Source organism: Poecilia reticulata, chromosome 9 (genome assembly GCF_904066995.2).
Source record: "Poecilia reticulata chromosome 9, P_reticulata-male-v2, whole genome shotgun sequence".
Lineage (NCBI taxonomy): Eukaryota > Metazoa > Chordata > Actinopteri > Cyprinodontiformes > Poeciliidae > Poecilia > Poecilia reticulata.
In genome coordinates, this window is record NC_088838.1 from 31,997,397 (window position 1) to 32,004,007 (window position 6,611).

The 6,611-nt window shown below is 39.7% G+C and overlaps 1 protein-coding gene across 1 annotated transcript in view; it reads left to right on the forward strand.

Moving 5' to 3' along the window:
* Window positions 1-6,611, forward strand: part of LOC103470718 (STAM-binding protein-like A) — a 385,599-nt gene that overhangs the window by 197,198 nt on the left and 181,790 nt on the right. The window lies entirely within an intron of this gene.

Sequence of the window (6,611 nt, forward strand, 5' to 3'; positions counted from 1 at the left end):
TGCGAGAGTAGAAAGCGAAGCGCGCTCCTGCGACAGGGCATCGATTCTCGGCAGTTAAACCTGTAAAGCAGGTAAAGCAGAGCACAACTACTCACACTCACCTGGATGAGCATGATGGTCAGAAAGCCAAAGAAATAACCCGATAAGTAATTTAAGTCGGTGAGCTCCTGGTGGGAAAGACGCCGGTTCGGTGACAGTTTAACAAATATTGAAAATATACCTGTATTTTTGTAAAAGCTACTTTAACTTTCAGTGCAGATAAATGAAAAATGTTCTCAAGTGCAGTCGTAATGTTCTTGTTCTCTGCTGCGTCTCAGAACCTCATGCTGATCAAGCATGTGGCGACAGCAGGAAGGAAGCTTCCAGCAAACACGCTGACCCTCAGCTCAACATCTGCCTGAAATGTTTTGCTGCTTCGCTGCTCAGACACGAGCGACGGAGTCGCGTCAACGCAGCGCCGAAGTGTCCAAATCGGTTCTCACTGTTGCAGCTGCGTGACGAAAACCTTTTTATTCTCAGCCTCTTGCTGTTCAGCTTCTCATGTCACAACATCCCTGACGAACTTTTCACTCCTCTGCATGAACAACTGATTTCTCTGGATTTCACGGGTGGGTTGATTTATGAAGAAAATACTCAACTTCACCGCAAAAACACAAAATCCTACCAAATATTTCTGGTTTTAGTGCAAATATCTAAGTACACTTGAAATACAGCAAAAATAACTTACAAGTAATATTTCTGCAAGAATTGGGAGCTTGTTGAAAGTCAATAATTCTTTAATAATGGAGGGAAAATCTAGTTTATTGCACTTATAGACATTTTTTCATGATACAAGTGAAATGATCTACTATTGGAACTGGCTCTTTTTCATCTATTTTAAGGAATTATTAATTATAAATTAGGAGATTATAACAATCTCCTAATTCACGCAGAAAAGTGACTTAAAAGTTAGTTTTATTTCAGATGTACTGAGACATTTTCACTGGGAACCAAAAGTGCTGTTTGTTTTTGCAAACATCCTGTTTGGCGTCCTGCAGACGGCGGTTTTTTATCCAGAGAAGAGGATGGAGAGTTCGAGGGTGTGAGGAAGTGTGGATTAAAATACTGAGCTGGGAAAACGTCCCACCAGCGCATTCTGTTCTTTCTTTTCCTCACGATGACATGGATGAAAATCATCCAAACTTGTGAACTCGTAATAGTCGCTCCTCTCCACCATCATCGCTGCAGTAACGTCACAGGAAAACAACGTGACGTTACTGCAGCGGGACTTAGGAGCTTTTATATTAAATAGGATTTTCTTTCTTTTAAGTCAGTCATTGCATGTAGGAACATTTAATTATTAATTCACAACTTCCTGTTTCCCTAAGCTTTCATTTAACATGACACAAAGGCCCATTTCTATAAGCCAGTGTTCAACATCAGAAAGACACCAGAACATATTAGTGAGGCAGATACAGATGAAGGGAAAACAGCGAGTCGGCCCTGCATGCCGTCAGCTCCAGGTCACTTCTTGACTTTCCGAAAGCAAGTTGAGAAACGGGAACTTTTCAGGAAGCGTGTCATTCTGTCAGGAGAAGCTCTCTGTCATGTCTGCAGTTAAAATTCAGGAAGTGAGTTTGACAAGTGAGAGGTGACAAAGTCACATCCACAATGAGAAATAACCGCCGACAATCAAGACGGTGACAGCGTCACATTACCCAACCTGAGGCTCCAGAGTCTTTCTGTCAGATGCAAACATCAGAAAACAGAAACAAAAACATTATTTTAAATATGCAGAGTGAAATATTCAGAGAATAAATCTGAGATGAATCATTAAAACATTCACGGTAAAACATAATTAGTTCTCCTCACTTAAACATTTAAGCAAACTAGTTTTTTTAGTTTTCAGTAAATTAACCTTTTGAGTCATGTTTTACAGAACTTAAGTTAACTTAATAAAACTAAGGATGTTTTAAAGGCTTATTTTTGTAAACATTTTTGAACTGATATAAAAAGAAACACTTCCTGGCTCCTGCTTTTATTTCTTTCTCTGCTCAAACTTTAACAGAAAATATAGAAAGCAGGGACATTTTGCCACTTTTCAGTAAAACAAACACAATATTATCTCAAAAGGCACCAAATTTATTTAAATCAACTGCTTAGTACAAATAATAAGTCAATTGCACTTAATTTATTTGATTAAAGTTAACATTGTAATTTACTGTACAACTAGATTCATTGGACCTAAATTTATTGAGCGTTAGCAAAACCTTGACCAAAGTTACACGGACAATTCACAACAGACCATGCTAGCTGCAGCGTAGCAGAGAGAAAGGGGGCATGAGCAGCGCCACCTGGAGGGTGATTGACAGCGCTAAGAGCCGCCTCCTGGCTCTGACTGGTTATTTCTAGTTAGAAGTGGAAGAAAGCAGGAGCTCATTTTTTTTCACATTTCATAACATGGTGACAGTTTCAGAAAATATGTAAAAAATATATTTTTATAAAAGTTACAGACTGCAGCTTTAATTGTGATTAATTAAAGACTGCAATTAAAAATGTTAATCACCAGTTAAAAGTGATCAATTGAATCTGCTCTGTGTTGGTTAGGTTCTGTCTACATGATTTATATTTATTTATAATTATTATTGCTGCTGCAAAAAAAAAGTCACAACACAAAAAGTTGGTTCATAAAAGTCTTCCTGACAGAAACTATCAAACTGTGGAGCTTAAACCGTCCGAGGGGATAAAAACCGGACAAAATGTTTTAGATTCTATCAAAGAAAAATCCTGAAAAGATGCAACGTGAACCTGCCGCACTTTTACTTTTTATTGCTCAAGAAACATTTCGCATCCATAGTTACGTCTGAGACAAACTGATTCAAAACAATGTTCCCCACCTTAATGACGCACACATTCAGGAATTTTCGCAGAGATCAACCGTCCGAATTTCTGCAGCAGGAACAATATTAACTTTAAATACTTTAATACTTTATCCATTAACAGAACAGCAGCTACTGGCAGAAATCTGAATAAATTAGTTCTTATGTTCCAGTTTGAATAAAATGCTGTGTTTTCATGCATGAGGAGTTTTGGTGGATGCCAACAGATTATTGTTGGTTTTGGTGATATTGCAGAGATCTTGAATAATTTCATGAGAAAACAATCGTAGAAAAGATCCTCTTTTCACTCTTCACACATTACTCAGACCTGGGAGAGTTTAATGACTTGGATGTCGACATGCAGATTATATTTCCTCCGATTTGATCTTTCAAGGAACTGGTTTCATGTGTCACTTTACTGGAATCTGGTTTCTGCTGCAGATGCATTAAGGTGTGAATGTCTGGAATGTCCTGTTGGTAAAACCTGATGTTTCTCTTGTGGCTTAGAGAACAAAGTCTAAGAGCACAGCTGCAGATCTGTAAACCAGATGAATGTCAACAACTCTGCAGTTAAAACGTTAAGTCAGAAAGCTCCCTCCGTAGTTTATTACCACATTTCAGCCCCTGTTCAGATTGTGGCCTTTGGTCAAATCTCAAGTTTTTAGTTTTTTCTCCAGCTTCCAACACGTTTTCCTTCATGATTACCCAGTTTTTATCCCACATATGTAATTTTATTTAGTCAAATTTGAGGCTTTCTTTCCCATTTGGGTCAGAATAACTGAACTTTACACATGAGTTTGGAATTTTAAAAACATTTGTAACTTTTTCCCCAAACTAGTTTTCAGCTTACAGAGGCTAATGCAGAATTATTCATATCTATATTTCTCCAAATAAAACTCTGAACTCTCCAAAGTGATTTTCTTCCATCCATCATCGATACCGGCCTGCAGCAGCGTCACCATCACATTCAATCACGTCTCTCCTTCACGGCTAAAACACAAACAATCACTACGACTTTAGTTCTTTAAACTATTTAATAACAAAATGTAAAGATGTAGCTGCCAAATTCTGGTTGATTTGACACAATTACCGTCAAACATCTGCAGGGCAATTAGCCAAATCGCTCAGAGCCAAACAGCAACACGGAGCAGGAAACATTCAGTGAAACATCATTTCTACCTGCCACACAAAATAAGATGCAAATGACAAGATAGCACCATAATAAGCCATGTAATTTAAATTAACGAAACTAAATAAATATAAACACGTTTATCCATTAATCCAGACCAAAGTATGAATGAGAGTAATTATGAAATATCCATAAAAAAAATCCTGAAGCATTTTTCTCAGCAATTTGTAAACTCAACTGAGAAGATCCTTCATCATCATCATCATCATCTTACTGCTTCCTGGTCTCATGTCTCCTCATGACTCAGGCTGCGTTCTCACTTCAGCCTGAACTGAACCAAATCTGACATTAAATGAACCTGACCTGTTCGTACGGAGGTCCCCAGGAGTCACGGGGGGTTGTTTTCTTTTGCTTTACCTCACAAAAGGTTTCCTGTTGTCCCACAACATGCTGGTCGGTTCATGCGGCATCTTGAATGCCGACGCTGTTTCAGGTTTTCCTGAGGCTTGTCCACGTCTGTTAAGGTCTTATTAGAGAAACATCTGAAGGTTTATATCTTGCAAAATGCAAAGAATCACACGTCAAACACCGGCTTTCTATATCTTTCCATCCCTAGACATAAACAGAAACTTTCCATAGGAAGGAAAAAATACGCCCAGTCTGGTAATAAAGGGCCGTTTTCTCGCGGAGTCCCACCTCAACCTCACAAACATGAACACGCAGCAACAGAGCGATTTCCTTTTGCACCAAAGCGTTAAAAACGTATAAACTCATTTTCACTGAGGCTCTTTGAAGGTGTTTGCAATTTTAATTTGACATTTGTCGTCTCTGTGTTCAAAATGGATCAGGGTGTATTTGCCAACTTACTGCGAGGGAATGAAGGACTTTAGATGATCTGAACCGTCTTATCATGCGGCTGCTTTCACACTGACCTCTGCAGTGTCATAAAACACAGATTACAGCTATCGAGATCAAAGCTGTCCTCTGTAACGTCAAGAAACTTTTCCTGCCAAAAGGAAAATGACGACATCTCTGCTCAGGTTCACTGAAAAACCATCAAACCTTCATTGTTGATCAAGCCTCTCTTCTGTTTGTTGTTTCTATTATAGTTGGATCTCCATCTGTATTTTGTTTCCACCAGCAGTGACATCCGGCTGCAGGACGCATGCGACGCAATAAAAACAACTGTTTCCATTGAAGTTTTGATAAATACAAATATTCTCATCATCCTGGTGCAAAAACTTTTATTGGAAAAAGTTAGCTTTTTTTATTTGTCGTGTTTCCATTGAACAAATTTATATTTGTAAATCCAATTCTAATTTAAATATTAATATCAGACAAGAGTAAATACTAAAGGAAGCTTAACTTTTTTTTGAGGTAACGAACCCCCCAGTTTCATATGCGCATTCACCGAACCCTTCTTATCCCCCCACCGCCGACACAACATACTTTGCGGTATTCTGATTTAGTAATGTAATTATATTAGCTGTGTTACCACCCCCACGCCACTAGAGGCAGTAGCAACCCCGAAAAGATGCGACTAAGGAGCAGATTTAGACTATAGAATTTGGTAAAAACTGTGAGCTTTGCTGAAGTAAATAAAGACACAAGTTCAAATCCATGCTGAGTGGAGCTCCTTCAATCAGGGCTCCTCCGCAGCTCTGATTGGCTAAGCAATGTAACGTGATCCTCTGATTGGCTAAGCAATGTAACGTGATCCTCTGATTGGCTAAGCAATGTAACGTGATCCTCTGATTGGCTAAGCAATGTAACGTGATCCTCTGATTGGCTAAGCAATGTAACGTGATCCTCTGATTGGCTAAGCAATGTAACGTGATCCTCTGCAGCAAGTGATGGCAAAGCGGGGCGTCATCACGACTTTACACAAGTGTGTCTTTACCTCCGCGGCAGATGCTCCGCCGAACCCCTGGGGTTCGATCAAACCCAGGTTAAGAACCACTGCTTTAGAGCGATGATTTAAATTCTTTCTTTAAGGGTCTTTTTTTGAGAGGATGTGAAACTTCAGCCTTCATCTGTCCGTCTGCTTCCTTTTCTGGAGGGCCATATCTCTGCCATTCTTGAACTGTGGTTGAGGGCCACACAAAATGATCCCAAGGGCCACAAGTGGCCCCCAGGCCACACCTTGAACACCCTCCCTCTACCTTATAACTGTTTGTTTCTTCCCTGTTGGGAGCAGCTGCCATTCATGATTAATGCCCATGAGTCGTTTACAGCACTGCGGAGGAATTTACACCCACTCTTCTTCTGAAATATTTAATGTCAGCCACGCCACAGCCTGTCAGTCAAATTTAAGCTCAGACTTTGACTAGGTCACTGCCTTCTTTTTGGATATTGAGAGGTGGGCTTGGGGATGTGTTTGGGTAGAGAGCAGACGTCATGGTCCAAATCCACCAGCACCATGTTTCATTGTGCTGGTGGATTGTTTTAGATTCTTTTTATAAAATCCTTTGCCAGTTTTATCTCAGCTGTGACTCGAACTCTCCAACTCCAGAAAGCCACTTTCATCTCATCGGTTAACAGAATATTTCCCCAGAAGCCTTGAGGACAAATAGTTGCATTGCATTTCATCAAATCAACTCATTAACTGCGCGGGCGCTCAGTCT